At 37.5% G+C, this 15,204-nt stretch overlaps 1 pseudogene; it reads right to left on the bottom strand.

Annotated features, from left to right (window-relative positions):
* Window positions 1-1,928: 1,928 nt before the first annotated feature.
* On the bottom strand, window positions 1,929-2,618 carry LOC107976513 (small ribosomal subunit protein eS4, X isoform-like; annotated as a pseudogene).
* Window positions 2,619-15,204: the final 12,586 nt, after the last annotated feature.

The raw sequence follows: 15,204 nt of genomic DNA, 5'->3' as shown, positions 1-15,204 counted from the left end.
GATCTTGGCTCACTGAAGCCACAACCTCCTGGGCTCAAGTGATCCTTCCATCTCAGCCTCCCGAGTAGCTGGAATTACAGGCATGCAGCACTATGCCCAGCTAATTTTTGTGTTTTTTGTGGAGACATGGTTTTGCCCTGTTGCCCAGGCTGGTCTACTGGGCTGAAGCAATCTGCCTGCCCCGACCTTCCAAAGTGCTGGGATTATAGGCGTGAGCCACCATACCCAGGCTAAAATTTATTTTAAAATTTTAAAACTTTTAAAAGAGATAGAGTTTCATGTTGCTTAGGCTGGAGTGTAGTGGCTGTTTGCAGGCGCAGTCATACTGCACTATATCCTTGAACTCCTGACCTCAAGCCATCCTCCCGCCTCAGCCTCCCGAGTTGTTGAGACTACAGGCACACGACACCACACCTGGCTGCCATAACTCTTTTTATCTTGTAAACCTGAAACTGTACCCACGAAATAACAACTCCACATTTCTTCCTCCCCTCGGCTTCTGGCAACCACCACTCTACTGTCTGTCTCTATAATTTTGACTGCTCTAAGTAACTCATATAAGTGGACTTATACAGTATTTGTCTTTCTGTGACTGGCTTATTTCACTTAGTATAATGTTGTCAAGGTTCATCTCTGTTGTAGCGTATGTCAGAATTTCTTTATAAGGCTAAATATTATTCCATTGTAGTATATACCACATTTTGTTTATCCATTTATCTGTTGATGGACACTTGGATTGCTTCCATGTTTTAACTATTGTGAATAACTTCTATGAACATGGGTTTACACATATCTCAAGGCCCTGTTTTTAATAATTTTGGGCATATACCCAGAAGTGGAATTGCTGGATCATATGATAGTTCTATTTTTAATTTCTTGAGGAACTTCTGTGCTGTTTTTCACAGTGGCTGTACCATTTTACATTCTTACTAACAGTGCACAAGGGTTCCAATTTCTCTACATCCTCACCAACACTTCTTATTTTCTGTTTTGTTTTTTTTTTAAATAGTAGCCATTCTAATGGGTGTGAAGTAGTATATCATTGTAGTTTTGATGTGCATTTCTCTAATGATTAGTGATGTTGAGCATCTTTTCATATGCTTATTGGCCATTTATATATTCTTGTTGGAGAAATGTCTATTCAAGTTCTTTGCCCGTTTTTAAATTGGATCTTTTGTTGTTGAGCTTTAGGAGTTCTTTATATATTCTGGATATTAATCCTTGTCAGATATATAGTTTGCAAGTATTTCCTCTCATTCTGTAGGTTGCCTTTTTTACTCTTTTCATGCACAAAGTTTAAAATTTTTCTTTAAGTCCAATTTGTCTATTTTTTTTCTTTTGTTGCCTGTGCCTTTGGTATTATATCCAAGAAATCATTGTGAAATCCAGTGTCATGAAGCTTTTGCCCTTCTAAAAGTTTTATAATCTTAGGTCTTACACTTAGGTATTTGATACATTTTGAGTTACTTTTTGTAAGTAATGTAAGGTAAGGGTCCAACTTCCTTCATTTCTATGTGGATATCCAGTTATCTCAGCACTATTTGTTGAAGAGATTATTCTTTACCCATTGAATGGCCTTGGTACCCAATTAAAAATCAATTTACTATATATGTGAAAGTTTATTTTTGGACTCTTAATTCTAGTCCACTGATCTATACATCTATCCTGTGTCATCACCACATGTTATAATTACTGTAGCTTTGTAGTAAATGTTGAAATCAGGAAGTGTGAGTCTCCCAGATTTGTTCTTTTTTTGATATTGTTTTGACCATTCAGGACTCTTGAGCTTCTATTTGAATTTTAGGGTGGGGTTTTCTTTCTTTCTTTTTTTTCATGCTGTATTATCTTTAATTAAGTACAAAGACCTTTCTAACATGTAACTTAGAGAACATTTTACCCACTGATTTGGCTGCCAGTCTCTTGTCTCTGTCTTCAGCAGTGGCTGCCCTTGCCAATGTCAAAAATGTTGGAGAGCCTGGTGATAAAGCTGTTGCCATTGGCATCTTTCACATGAACCACATCAAAAGATCCAAGATGTCTTTTCTCTGTTGGTGATCACACCAGTTTGTCTCAGATTAGCACCTCCAGTAACCATACGTACGCTACCAGTGTCAAACTTGAGGAAATCAGTAATCTTGCCAATCTACAAGTCAGTCTAAATGGGGTCATTCACCTTGATGAAGGAATCAGGGTAGCAGATGGTGAAAGCGTCATGAGTCACCAGATGAGGGATTCCTTTTGTGCTCACAAAGGTTTTTCTCACTTTGCACAACTTGTACTTTGTCTCCTGGGGTGTAATAGGATGAACAGCGAAGTGACCCTTAGTGTCATAGATTAGATGGAAATGCTGTCTGGTCTTGTCAATGCTGATGACATTCATGAAACCAGCAGGGTAGGTTATATCAGTTCAGACCTTGCCATTAATCTTAATGAACTGCTGCATGCAGATCTTCTTTTCTTCATCTCCTGTCAGGGTATACTTAAGTCAGTTCCTTAGGAAAATGATGAGGAGAGACTCTCAGCTTGTAGGGACCAGTGGATGTACAAGGAGCAAACATACCGGTTAATTCATCCAGCATCCAATGCTTTGGGGCTGCTGCTCACTTCAGATGCTTCTTGGGACCACCCACACAGTGTAAAGTCAGGCCGTGCCAAAAAGACAGTGATGAAGAAAACCTTTCTCTGGCAGGCAGACCCAGTGTTCACCTGTCCTGGACTTGCAGTCCATGTTCCTGGCCCACCTGTAGCTCTGGTCTGGGAGGAAAAGCCATTTCTCTTGGGGTTGGAGGATGTTTGGCCAGGTCAGAGATAAAGTGCTTCCTGCCAGCGGCACCAGATCTGCCCCCACCCAGCCCCTACCCTAGCCCAGCATTTGCTTTTCTCTCTGGAGCCTGGCCTGGCCAACCACAGAGGCTGCAGTCCCTTTGCCTCTGCCCGGCAGTCCCCTGCCAGAGTCCCAAGACCTGAGACAGCCCCAGCCTAGGGAGGATAGAGGAAAATATGTCCCTGGATGGGTTTTTCTATTTCTGCCAAAAAAGTCATTGGATAATAGGGATTGCACTGGATCTGTAGATCACTTTGGATAGTATTGTGACATCTTATTAAGTCTTCTAATCCATGACTATGAGGTGTGTTTCTATTATGTCTCCTTTAATTTATTTTAGCAATGTTTTGTATTTTTTGTTGCTTAAGTTTTTTACCTCCTTTGTTGATTCATAAGTATTTAACTCTTTTTGATGCAGTTTTAAGTAGAATTGTTTTTGTAATTTCCTTTTCCAAAAGGAACTAACTAGTTCATTGTTAGTATAGAGAAATGCAACTGATTTTTGTCTGTTGATTTTGTTTCCTGCTACTTTGTTAAATTCACTTATTAGTTCTAACAGTGTTTTTGTCGAATCTTTAGGATTTTCTACAGATAAAATCATATCATCTGGGAACAGAGATCATTTTATTCTTTTTTCCAATTTTGACCTCTCTCTCTCTTTACCTAATTGTCTAGCTAGAACTCCAGTACTATGTTACTATGTTGAATAAATGTGGTGAAAGGAAGCATCCTTTCTTTGTTTTCTTTTTTTTTTTTTTTGAGATGGAGTCTCGCTCTGTCACCCATGCTGGAGAGCAATGGCGCGATCTTGGCTCACTGCAACCTCCCCTCCCGGGTTCAAGCAATTCTCCTGCCTCAGCCTCTTGAGTAGCTGGAATTACAGGCATCCGCCAACACACCCAGCTAATATTTGTATTTTTAGTAGAGACGCGGTTTCACCATGTTGGCCAGGCTGGTCTCGTTCTCCTGACCTTGCGATCTGCCTGCCTCAGCCTCCCAAAATGCTGGGATTACAGGCATGAGCCACTGTGCTTAGCTTCTTTGTTTTCTTAAAGGAAAAGATTTTAGTCTTTCGTCATTGAATATGATATTCATTGCAGGTTTTTCATATATGGTTTTTATTATGTTGACATAGTTTCCATCTGTTCCTAGTTTTCTTCAGTGTGTGTATGCGTGTTTTTAATCGTGAAAGGGTGTTGAATTTTGTCAAATGCTTTTTCTGCATCAATTGAGATAATCATGTGTTGTTTTTCCTTCATTCTGTTAATGTGTTATATTACATTGACTAATATTTGTATGTTGAACCATTCTTGTATTCCAAGAATAAATTCCACTGAGTCATGTCATATAATACTTTTAAGATGCTGCTGAATTTGGTTTGCTAATATTTTGTTGAATATTTTTATATCAGTGTTCATAAGGGATATTGGTCTGTAGTTTTCTTATAGTGTCTTTGTCTGGTTCTTGGCATCAGAGTAATGCTGACCTCAAAGACTGAATTAGGAAGTGTTCCTTTCTTTTTAATTTTTAGATTAAAATTAAAGATCCTTCTCAAATCTTTCTGTAAAAATTAAAGAAAAATTTTTAATATTTAAAAAATTTTTAAATTTTTTAAAATTAAAGATTTGAGAAGGATTGGTTTTACTTCTTTAAATGTTTGATAGAATACACCCCTGAAGCCATCAGGTCCAGGGCTGTACTTTGTTGGGAGATTTTTGATTACTGATTGTCTCCTTACTAGTTATGGGTCTATTCAGATTTTCCATTTATTCATGATTTAGTCTTGGTATGTTTTGTGTTTCTAGGAGTTTGTCCATTTCGTATAGGTTATTCAATTTATTGGTGTACAATTGTTCATGGTATTCTCTTTCAGTCTTTTAAAATTTCTATAGAATCAGTAGTAATGTCCTTACATTTCTGATTTTTATAATTTGAGTCTTCTCTCTTTTTTTTCTTAGTCTGTTTGGCTAAAGATTTGTCATTTTTGTTCATCTTTTTGAAGAACCAACTTTTGGTTTCATTGATTTTTCTCTTCTCTATTTATCTCTGCTTTGATCTTTATTATTTTCTTCCTTCTGCTAGCTTTGGGTTTAGTTTGTTCTATTTTATTTTTTGAGACGGACTCTTGCTCTGTCGCCCAGGCTAGAGTGCAGTGGCGTGATCTCGGCTCACTGCAACCTCTGCCTCCCAGGTTCAAGTGATTCTCCTGCCTCAGCCTCCTGAGTAGCTGGGATTACAGGTGCCCGCCACCACGCCCAGCTAATTTTTGTATTTTTAGTAGAGATGGGGTTTCACCATCTTGACCAGGCTGGTCTTGAACTCCTGACCTCGTGATCCACCTGCCTTGGCCTTTGAAAGTGCTGAGATTACAGCCATGAGCCACCGCACCCGGCCTCTAGTTCTTTAATTTGTAAAGTTAGGTTGTTGATTTGAGATGTTTCTTGTTTTTTAATGTGTTTAAAGCTATAAATTTCTCCCTTAGCACTGCTGTCATTGCATCCCATAAGTTTTGGTATTTTTTTTTTTAATTTTCTTTCTCCTGTAAATATTTTCTAATTTCCCTTGTTATTTCTTCTTTGACCCATTGGTGATTTAAGAGTGTGTTGTTTAATTTCCACAAATTTATGAATTTATGTTATTGATTTCTAACTTCTCGCTGTCATCAGAGTAGATACTTCGTATGATGTCTATCTTTTTAAATATAAGACTTAATTTGTGGCCTAATATATGGTCTATTCTGGAAAATGTCCTACGTGCACTTGAGAAGAATGCGTATGCTGTTGTTACATAGAATATTTTGCATATGTCTGTTAGATCTATTGGTTTATTGATCTAATAGATAATATAATATTATATATAATACAACATATATATAGTGTGTGTGATATGGTTTGGATTTATTTCCCCGCCCAAATCTCATGTTGAATTGTAATCACCAGTGCTGGAGGAGGGGCCTGGTGGGATGTGATTGGATCATGGTGTTGACTTCCCCTTTGCTGTTCTCATGAGAGTAAACGAGTTCTTATGAGATCTGGTTGTTTTTAAAAGTGGGTAGCACCTACCCCTTCACTCTTCCTCCTGCTCCAGCCATGTAAGACATGCCTGCTTCCCCTTTGCCTTCTGCCATGATTGTAAGTTCCTCAAGGCCTCCCCAGCCATGCTTCCTGTATAGCCTGTGAAACCGTGAATCAATTAAACCTCTTTTCTTTATAAACTACCCAGTCTCAGGTCATTCTTTATAGCAATGTGAGAATTGACAAATACAGTGTGTATTTATATATATATTATATATATATATTCAATAGATTGGTTGGTTTTTTGTGTTGTCTAAGTCCTCTATTTCCTTATCTTCTGTGTGATTGTTCTATTCAATATTAAAAGTAGAATATTGAAGTTCCAACTATTATTGTAGAACTGTCTATTTCTCTCTTTAATTCTATGAGCTTTTGCTTCATATTTTGATGGTCTGTTATTAGGTGTGTAAATGCTTATAATTGTATTGAAGCTTTTTGAATATATACATGCATGTATATATTTCTCTCTCGTAATCTTTTTTGACTTAAAGTCTCTTTTGCCTGACATCCGTATAGCCCCCTCTGCTCTCTTTGGTAATTATTTGCATAAACTATCTTTTTCCATACTTTTGCTTTCCACTTATTTGTGCCTTTGGATTGAAAGTGAGTCTCTTATAGATAGCGTATATTTGGAGCATGTGTTTTGATCCATTCTGCCAATATCTGTATTTTGACTGGAGAGTTTAATACATTTACATTTAAAGTAATTATTATTAATTACTTCTGTAATTTTGCTACTTGTTTTCAATTTTCCTGTAGCATTTTTGTTTCTCATTTCTGTCATTGCTGTCTTCTTTTGTAATTACTTGTTTTTTTAGTAGTAAAAATTTTGAGTTCCTTTCTAATGTCCTTTTGTGTATAATCTATAGCTATTTTCTTTGTGGTTACCATGGGGATGACATTTAACATACTAAAGTTATAACACTATTTTGAATTTTTATTAGTTTAACTTCAATAACACATAAAAACTGCTTCTTTATAGCTCCATTCTTGCCCCTTTCAGTTGTTGATGTTACAAAATTACATTCTTATACATTTTGTGCCCCAAAACATAAACTAATAATTCTTTTAAATGCTTTAGTCTCTTAAATAATACAGAAAAAAAGTTACAAACCATTGTTACGAAAATGCTAGCTTTTCTAATTGCCTGTGTATTTACCTTAGTTGAGATATTTATTTCTTCATATGTCTTTGATTTACTGTATAGAACTATTTAATTGCTTGCATGGCAGATCTAGCAGTAACTAACTCTCATAACTTTTATTTATCTAGGAATAGCTTATTAGGTTGGTGCAAAAGTAATTGTGGTTTTTGCCATTTTAAAAGTAATTGTTATTCTTTTTGAAGAATAACAATTCTTTTGAAGAATAACAACTGCAATTACTTTTGCACCAACCTAATAATTTCTAACTTTTTTAAAGGACAATTTTGCTGGATATAGGATTCTTGATTAACAGGTTGTTTTCTTTTAGCACTTTGACTATATTGGCCCACTACCTCCGGCCTCCAAAGTCACAGATGAGAAATCTGCTGAGAGTCTTATTAAGAATCCATTTTATGTGATGAGTTACTTTTGCTGCTTTCAAGATTCTCTCTGTCTTGAAATCATCTTTCTTGGAATTAATTGAGCTTATTGGATGTTTATATTCATACCTTTTATCAAATTTGGGAAGTTTTCAGCCATTATTTCTCCAAATATTCTCTTTGCCCCTTTTTCTCTTTCTTCTCGTTTAATTCTGACAATGTGTATATTAATCTACTTGATGGTATCCAACATGTCCCTTCGGCTCTGTTCACTTTTCTTCAACCTTTTTTTCTTTCTGTTTCTCAGACTAGATAATTTCCATTGTCCTGTCTTCAAGTTCACTGATTCTTTTTTCTGCATGCTCAAATCTGCCTTTGAATTCCTTTAGCGAACTTTTAATTACAGTTTTTGTACTTTTCAGCTTCAGCAATTCTTTTTGGTATCTTTTTAGGTTTTCTATCTCTACTGATATTTCCATTTTGTTTATCATCATTTTTTTGACTTTCTGTACATCTTCCTTTAGTTTTTTGGGCATCTTTGAGACAATCATTTTAATCATTGTCTAGTAGCTCTTCCATCAGGTCTTTTTCAGGAACAGTTTCTGTTGATGTATTTTTTTTCTTTTAATGTGCTAAACTTTCCTGTTTCTTTGTATTCCTTTTGATATTTTTGTTGAAAACTGGACATTTGAATCTAATAATGTGGTAACTCTGGAAATCAGATTCTCTGGAAAACTCCTTTTGCCAGGGTTTGCTGTTTCTGTTATTGTTGATTTATTTATTTTTTTATTGTGGTAGGTTGTCTCTTTACCAAGGATCATCCTGAATATTAAACTTAAGGTTTTCTCAGGTCTTCTCTGAGCTTGTACCCTTCCCTGGACATGTGTGGTCACTTTCTCATTTTTCTGATGCAGTTGTTTTTGAAAGTCATAGTCTTTAAAGTCTGGATCCAAAAAAAAGACAAAAAAGAAAAGTGAAGAAAGAAAAAAATGGTGCTGGCCTTTTAAATCCATTGAAAGTCACCTCAGCTGGAGGGGGAGGGGCTTGCAACAATGAGAAGGAGTGAAATAGCAATGGTCACCTGCCCTTTGTCTGCAAATCTGTGATCAGAAGCAGCTATCAGTAATCTGAACACAGATCCCTAGTATTTGGAGAACAATGCTTGTTTTGCCCATTCTGGCTCCAGCAAGCTGTGTAAGCTGCTCCAGCAACACGTACACAGCTCTCAGCTATGGTTAAACCAGACACATTCTGCCAGTATAATTGTTGTCTAGGTGGGAAGACAAATTTCTGGTGCTCCCTACTCTGCAATTTTTCCAGAATACTCCCCCTCAATCACTTTTTTTTTTGCTTTATTTTTCTTCACAGCACTTAACTATCTATCATAGAAATTTGTTTTATTTTTATGTGGTCCATCTTCCCAATACAATGTGAGCTTTGTGTGGTTGGAGACTTTGATGTCCTAGTCATTGCTGTATCCCCAGCCTGGAACAGTGCTTGACACATTCTAGTGAGTATTTGTTGAATAAATTATACCCACTACTCATATCTTTCAAATGTTAACATTTTGCCATATTTATTATAGATTTTTGGAGAGAAAGAAAATGATACAGATAGAGTTGAAGCCTGCTCTGTATTTATCTCCAGTCCTATTACCCTTTTTTCTTCTCTGAGTCAATTACTGTCAGAGGTTTAATGTTTAACAGCTTTATAAATGTTCATATGCTTTTATTGCACATTTATGTAATATAATTACTATCTATAACTATTTGCTTTTATTTTTAAATTTCATGGTAAATGTGTATATAAAAATAAGTAATACATATATATGTTTGCAAATTGTCTTTTAAATAAATTTTTATTTGACAAATAATAATTATATATATTTATAGGGTATAATGTGATATTTTGATACATTAGGGAAGGATCAAATCAGGGTAGTTCACATATCCATTACCTCAAATGTTTATCACTTCTTTGTGGTGAGAACATTTAAAATCCTCTCTTGTAGCTGTTTTGAAACGTACATTATTATTAACTATAGTCCTCCTGCCATGCAATAGAATACCAGAACTTCTTTCTCCTATCTAACTATAACTTTGTATCCACTGACCAATGTCTTTCCTTTCCTTGTGTTCCTTCCCACTTCTTTTTCACTCAGTGAAAGGGATTTACCCATGCTGACATATGTAGCTCTGGTTCTTTTTTTTTATTTTTTATTTTGAGATGAAGTCTCTCTCTGTTGCCCAGGCTGGAGTTCAATGCCCTGATCTCGGCTCACCGCAACCTCTGCCTCCCGGATTCAAGTAATTCTCTGCCTCAGCCTCCTGAGTAGCTGGGATTCCAGGCACCCACCACCACACCTGGCTAATTTTTGTATTTTTAGTAGAGACGGGGTTTCATCATCTTGGCTAGGCTGGTCTTGAACTCCTGACCTCGTGATCTACCCACCTTGGCCTCCCGAAGTGCTGGGATTACAGGTGTGAGCCACTGCACCTGGCCCAGCTCTAGTTCTTTCATTTTTACATTGGGTTAATAAACCACAATTCATTTATTCATTCTCTTGTTGGTGGACATTTAGATTGTTTCCTTTTCTTCTGCTATTAAATACAATGCTGCACTGAAAATACTAGTACATATCAGAAGTGAATTGACTGTGCATCTTCATTTTTATCAAATGTTGCCAAATTGCTTTGTGAAGTAGGTGCATCCCAGAAAGATATGAGAACTGTTGTTGCTCCACATGAGCCCAACACTTAGCTCTGAGAAACTTTGCAGTTTCCAGTCTGATGGGTATGAAAGGAAACCTTATTTTTGAATTTTCCTGATTACTAATTAGGATAAGTATATTTTCCTGTGTTATTTGTCATTTGGATTTCCTTTTCTGTGAATTGCCTGTTCATTTATGTTATCCATTTCCTTGTTGTTTTTTCTTTCTCTGATTGATATATAAATTTAAACTTTCTATGTTAATTTTAATATTTAATGTTAATATTTATTTAATATTAATTTAATATTTTGTATTTGGTTACTAATACAGATATCATATATTCTTCCAGAGGTCTGTTTTTTATGTATAAAAGTCTTAAATTTTAATACAGTCATTTGTTTGTATATATTTTTAGAGTATGGGATTTTTTGTTTATGTATTTGTTCATTTATTGAATAAATCTTTTCTTGCCCTGGAGTCACAAAGAGATTATTCTATAGTTTCTTTGAAAACTTTTAAGTTTTATATTTCATACTTAGTTCTTTAATTTACCTGGAATTTATTTTTCCAAGTGACATAAAATGGGAATCTGGATTTTTTTCCTGCTTGAATAATGAATTGCCCTAATAATATTTACTGAATAAATGTATCCCTTCCCCCAGACTGGAATGCAATGCTACCGCTGTCATATTTCAGTTTTCCACAGTTGGAGAGATAAGTTCCACATTTTGTATTTTTAAAATATTGGTTTATTAGTCTAACTCTGACTATACTCTTTTAATTAGCATGACTTTATAATAAGCCTTGATACATGAGTGGAAGGCCTTACTTGTTTGACTTATAATTTGTACTCGTTCTTGGTCTTTGGCTCTTTTTTTTTTCTTTTCTTGAGACGGAGTCTCACTCTGTCGCCAGGCTGGAGCGCAGTGAATTTCAGCTGTGAAGCTAACAGAATCATTGACATTGTTTTTTGGCTTCTTATTCTCTATTTTACTCAATTTTAATGGTAGTAAAAATGTAGTAAGAGTACATTTGAAAAGATGATCTTATCACCCCAAAATGCATTATGTGTTTGTGTATTTTCTTGGATTCTGTTTTCCATTCTGAATTTTAATTTTTACTAATAAGCATGGTTGTTTCTTCCTGGCTAGGACAGTTTCTTACTCCAGTCCCCCTCTATCCTGCACTGTTGTCCCTCACCCCTTAATTTTCTTCTTTCTGCTTCAATAAATCTTTGTACATTCTTTAACAGCTCAGCCCCACCAAGTGTTCTGAATTATATCAAGAAATCTTTGTTTGCAGCTATTTAATTATAGATTTTCTAAAAATGGCCCACATCAACCTTTCTCCCAAATCATAGTGGATGAAACCATGTTATAATGTTTTGTTTGATCCTTTGAGCTGACATAATCTTTAGACTTAATATTGTGCCTACATCTTTCCCAAATCTTGAGTAAAACAATATCACTGATTCTGAGAGTCATTACATCTTTGATAAGTGTTTTTTGTGTACAGTGAGGTAAGTTTCTTTTTACCCTGAGATGCCATAATTCTCAGGGTAATTGTCTTACCCTATAATTACCCTATAATTGTCTCTTTGGCTGTTGGTAGGCCTGCCAGTTGTACAGACCCATAAAATACTACAAAAAGCCTTAAAACTTCTACTTTCCTTCCAAGTGCCAATGAGGTTACCTTGTGTCTTAGGATTTGTTTGTCTTAATTACTTCTTAGAAGTCAGGTGTTCCAGGATTTTCCGTATAGGTCAGCATTGGTATCGTCTACCTCTATTAAATAAAAAATGTGATTTTAGCTGATGTTTGGAACATACTTTATAATGTGGATAACATTCACAGAAGTCTAGAAATATAAACAAGTCCTGGCAAGATGTTGCTAGCCAATACCAAATTTATATTTTTAGGGGGTGCTGCACTGGACATGAGCTCTCCTTCTGGGACTCAGAGCTTCACTTGCCTCTACTGAAAAGTCCAAGTGTTCTGATAATCAGATTGGCTCAGGTTCATTCCCTCTGAGAGGATTTCCGTGACTGCCTTGGAATGAACCCAGAGGAATGGAATCCAATTTTCTCCTCACAGCATTGCCACAATGTACTCCTTCACCACTGACTCAGGTTGGAAATCTCAGGCTGCTGCACCATCAACCACAATTTTAGGAGCACTGCCATGCCCTGTGGCCATGAGCAAAGATCTGGGGCCCACAGATCTTTTTATTTGGGCCCCAAGCTAGCAAAGTTGATTAACTTATGCCTATGTAGACTTTTGATGGTTCCTGGGCTTCAGAAACTTCTCCTGTAAATGAAAAGAATGATGTTTAAATTTAATGTTGATACCAGGCTGCCTGCTCCTTTTTCCATCCAGACCCTGTGAAGCACATGCCATTAGACGATGGTGCCAGATAGCTCTCTTTGTTGCTGCCCTCTACTCTTCCTAGTTCATACATCCTCATTCACTGAGGACTTGATCACTTGGGTCATTGTCTATTTCCCCACACTACTTCATTGCCAGACAGGTATTCAGTATCTGTTTATGCAAGTTTCTCTCTTTTTGAAATTATGAAATATATTAAACATACAAAAAAGTATATAGTGCAATGTCATAGTAACTACTGAAGGAATTAACAATCTGCCACCCCAAAATATGTTGCCCTGGTACCTTGACCATTCTGAGCTAAAGGCACATGAAAAACAGCAGATGTAAGAAGATCACTCTGACCTTCCCCACTCAACTTTTCTTTAGAGAAGGGGTCTGCTCTGTCACCCAGGCTGGAGTGCAGTGGTGTGATCATAGCTCACTGCAGCCTCAAATTCCTGGGATCAAGCGACCCTCCAACCTCAGCCTCCCGAGTAGCTGGAATTTTTTTATTTTTATTCTTTGTAGAGATGGGGTTGTGCTATGTGGACCATGCTGGTCTCAAACTCCTGGCCTCAAGGGATCCTCCTGCCTTGGGCTCCCAAAGTGTTGAGATTACAGGTGTGAACCAACACACCCAGCCCTTCCTTCTGTTTCTTTAATGGAGGAGACACAATTCCCATGTGAAAGTTGTTCTCTCCACATAAGAAGGAAAATATTCTTATCATCAAGGACGGGCTTCTCTACCCAATTAACTACCCTGCCCAAGCCCCTTTGCCTTGTCCCAGTTTCATAATTTACTATTTTTTGTCCAGTTCAGTATGTAAGTGTTCATTGAACTCTAACTAACTGCTTCTTTGAGTCTTTATTCTTCATGAAGGCTCCCGTGCCATGTAAAATTTATATTAAATAAATTTGAGCTGGGTGTGGTGGCATGTGCCTGTAGTCCCAGCTACTGGGTGGCCTGGGGGCAGGGGGTGGCATGCTGAGTTGGAAGGCTGAGGCTGCAGTAAGCCATGATCATGCTACTGCACTCCAGCCTGAGCATCAGAGCGAGACCCTGTCTCAAAATAAAATAAAATAAAATTTAAAAATTGAATGCTTTCTCCTGTTGATCTGTCTTATGTTAATTTAATTCTCAGGCTCAGCAGGAGAACCCTGCAAGTAGTGATAAAATTTTGCCTCCCCTACACTACCTGTGTACCTATCACACAACTTTACACAGTCATAACATCTTGTGTTTGTTTCATATCTTCTTTCATTAAGAAATAAAAGCTAACAAATATGGTGAACCTCACTCTGATTTCATTTCTCTACCCAGGAATCATTAATGTTCCAAATTTGGTATTTATCATCCCCATGAGTGTTTTTTTTTTTTTTTTTTTCTAATTTTTTTAGTATTTATTGATCATTCTTTGGTGTTTCTCGGAGAGGGGGATTTGGCAGGGTCATAGGATAATAGTGGAGGGGAGGTCAGCAGATAAACATGTGAACAAAGGTCTCTGGTTTTCCTAGACAGAGGGCCCTGCCACCTTCCGCAGTGTTTGTGTCCTTGGGTACTTGAGATTAGGGAGTGGTGATGACTCTTAACGAGCATTCTGCCTTCAAGCATCTGTTTAACAAAGCGCATCTTGTACCGCCCTTAATCCATTTAACCCTTAGTGGACACAGCACATGTTTCAGAGAGCACGGGGTTGGGGGTAAGGTTATAGATTAACAGCATCTCAAGGCAGAAGAATTTTTCTCAGTACAGAACAAAATGGAGTCTCCTATGTCTACTTCTTTCTATACAGACACAGTAACAATCTGATCTCTCTTTCTTTTCCCCACATTTCCCCCTTTTCTATTCGACAAAACCGCCATCGTCATCATGGCCCATTCTCAATGAGCTGTTGGGTACACCTCCCAGACGGGGTGGCGGCCGGGCAGAGGGGCTCCTCACTTCCCAGACGGGGCGGCCAGGCAGAGGCGCCCCCCACCTCCCAGACGGGGGCGCTGGCCAGGCGGGGGCTGCCCCCCACCTCCCGGACGGGGCGGCTGGCCGCCCATGCATGTTTTTATCCTATTACTGTATATGTTTCTGTCCATAAGGTTTTTATAATATTGTTTTGCAGGCTGTAAAACTTTATATAAGTGTTATGATTCTGTAATCTTTCAACCTGCTCCTACACTACATATATTTTTAAAAGTATCCATGCTGACACTTGTAGCTCTAATTTTTCTTTTCTTTTTTTTTGAAATGGAGTCTCCTGTCTCACTCTGTTGCCCAGACCGGAGTGCAGTGGCACGATCTCGGCTCACTGCAACCTCCGACTCCCTGGTTCAAGTGATTCTCCTGCCTCAGCCCCCTGAGTAGCTAGGATTACAGGCATGCACCACCATGCCCAGCTAATTTTTGTATTTTTAGTAGAGACAGGGTACCATGTTGGCCAGGATGATCTCAATCTCCTGACCTCGTGATCCACCCGCCTCGGCCTCCCAAAGTGTTGGGATTACAGGTGTGAGCCACCGCGCCTGGCCTGCAGCTCTAATTTTTCATTCAATTGTATGAACATTTATTGAACATTATTCAATTGTATGAACCACAATTTATTCATTTTTTTTCTGCTGTTGATGGACATTTAGGTTGTTTTACTTTTTTTTGCTTTTACAAACAATCCTCCCAAATTTATTCTTATGCAGGTCTCTGTACACATGGGCAAAACT

The sequence above is a fragment of the Pan troglodytes genome, chromosome 7 (assembly GCF_028858775.2).
Source record: "Pan troglodytes isolate AG18354 chromosome 7, NHGRI_mPanTro3-v2.0_pri, whole genome shotgun sequence".
NCBI classification, from domain to species: domain Eukaryota; kingdom Metazoa; phylum Chordata; class Mammalia; order Primates; family Hominidae; genus Pan; species Pan troglodytes.
Note: the sequence above shows the minus strand (reverse complement) of the source record. Positions and strands in the feature narration are given on the sequence as shown.